Source organism: Myxocyprinus asiaticus, chromosome 32 (genome assembly GCF_019703515.2).
Source record: "Myxocyprinus asiaticus isolate MX2 ecotype Aquarium Trade chromosome 32, UBuf_Myxa_2, whole genome shotgun sequence".
NCBI classification, from domain to species: Eukaryota; Metazoa; Chordata; class Actinopteri; order Cypriniformes; family Catostomidae; genus Myxocyprinus; species Myxocyprinus asiaticus.
In genome coordinates, this window is record NC_059375.1 from 41,588,564 (window position 1) to 41,590,962 (window position 2,399).

General features: G+C 36.9%; 1 long non-coding RNA gene across 1 annotated transcript; it reads right to left on the bottom strand.

Annotated features, from left to right (window-relative positions):
• Positions 1-206: 206 nt before the first annotated feature.
• Positions 207-2,171, bottom strand: LOC127423620 (uncharacterized). The gene is made up of 3 exons (XR_007894360.1): positions 2,008-2,171; positions 760-877; positions 207-376 (listed from the first exon to the last, which is right to left on the bottom strand). It is a non-coding gene; the product is annotated as an uncharacterized LOC127423620 (long non-coding RNA).
• Between the last annotated feature and the right edge of the window lie 228 nt (positions 2,172-2,399).

Sequence of the window (2,399 nt, forward strand, 5' to 3'; positions counted from 1 at the left end):
TCTCCATCTGTTCTCCCACTAGGCATCTCTCCTACCGGACTACTTCCGGCACAGGAAGTTCCCATGACACTTCGGTTACTCCCAAACGCTGAGTCAGTGTCCTCTTGCTCTGCTAACAGCACCTCATCGATGTCCGTCTCACGGTAACATCTTAAGGGAACAGCATCCAGATCGGTCTCTGAGTATTTCAAAGTCCTCCCAATTATTCCAGTTTTGGGCGAGGTGCCTGGGGTCGCTGGGGGCGGAGTCACAAGCTCCACCTCCACGTGTTGGACATCATGATTGGCTCTGAGAGCGAGCTCTTCCAGTGGCAGAAAAGTGGGCAAGATTGGGGTGGAGTGGCCACTAGGTGGTGCTGTACAGGCTTCTGGAACATCTTAGTGGAGGACATTTTTGAAAACAAACAAAAAATAACAAGTTAAACAAATGATAAACAATACTCTGTAAATGTGTGTGAAAATATGTCTATACAGCTCCCCAACGGTGCAAAATTGAAATTGTGGGCCGACTAGAAATTGATGTTATTGATATTGACAGTTTTTCAGCTCCATAATATTGCAGTGTTTTGCAACAATTTATTTCACTTTCATTCATTTAAAGCATATGGGGTAAGAGAACACTTGCAGTCGAAAAGATCACCACGTACCTTCGTTTTAAAATAATCCAGGAAAACCAAACTTAAACCTAATTGCATTTTTATGGAGTCTAATTATATTAAATTGAGTGAAACAGACAAATAGAGATCAACAGGCAACTCACTCTTCTCTCGTTCGTTGGCAGTGTTTTCTGCAGAAGTGCCAAACAGAAACTCCCACTTGGCACGAGCGATTTTCTGACAGTGCAGAGATGGGCCTGGCACCAAAGAACCACCATCAGACTGCAACACACCAAACACACACTTGTTGGCATACAATAAAGTGTGAACTGCATGTTCGTGCAAACAATAGGCCTCATATATGAAACACAAGCAGAACGAATTTCTGTGCAATTCATCCGTAAACCATTCTTACATTGAATTGAATGTGATAATTTAGGGAAGTTGCATGCAATTTAATGTGAAAATCATACATGAAATCATTCTTAAATAAATTGTCATTTTCAATTTAATGCATAAATCATGCTTTAAACCATTCTTGCATAAATTATTCCATTTAATTTCATGTGTAATCATATGTAAAATTATTCTTAAGTACATTTTCACAATCAGTGTAAACCATTCTTACGTTAATTGACACATTTAATTTGTTTACACATTAAACTGAATGTGCCAACTTACCTAAGGATGGATTTACGTATGATTTATCAATGAACAATTTATTCAAGAATAGTTAAGCATGATTTACAAATTAAATTGAAAACATACATTTATGGAAGAATGATTTCATGTATGAATTTCACATAAATTTGCATGTGACAACTTGCGTAAGAATGGTTTCATGTACAATTTACACATTAAATTGAAGGCGTCAATTTATGTAAGAATGGTTTAACATATGATTTACACATTAAAATGTGACAATTTACGTAAAAATGGTTTTATTACCAATTTACCCATTAAAGAGAATGCAACATTTTACATAAGAATAGTTTTACAATCTATTTATCCATTAAATTGAATGCAACAATTTATGCAAGAATGGTTTTACATATGATTTACACATTAAATTGAATGCAACAATTTACATAAGAATGGTTTAGATATGATTTGCAATTAAATTCAATATGGACATTTACATAAATATATTTTTACATATAATTTACACATTAAATTAATTATGTGACAATATACCTAAGAATGGTTTTACTTATTATTTACATATGAAATCGAATGCAACAATTTACACAAGAATGGTTTTACGTGTGAATTACATTTAATTGAAGGGAACAATTTATGCAAAAAAGAATTTACAAATGATTTACACATTAAATTGAATGCAAAAATGTACCCAAGACTGGCTAAATTAATTATTTACACAAAAATTCAGGCCCAATGCACTCACGTCTCACCTGTATTCCTGAAGAGTGGTGATCTGCTTGGTTGCTGTTCTGGCTGGACTCAGGTGAGATACAATCTCTATCACCTAGGCTCCCAGTCACACCACTGGAACTCGGGGACGACCCTGCCAACCCATGGTGCTCTCCAAACCTCTGTTCCTCCTCTCCTCTCTCCCTGTCTCCCTCCTCTAGTACCACAGGCCCTAGAAGCAAAGACTGTCTTTTCCTCCATTCTGCCTGACTCTGTTGCTGCATTTGTCTGGTCATGTCCTCTATTCTTTCCCCTGGCCTGTGGTTTGCTCCACATACTGAATTGCTCACATTTTCCTCTTTTCTTTCAGTAACCCCAAACTTCTCACTCTTTTTGTACACGGGGCTGCTACTCTTGAGAGTCAAACTAAACT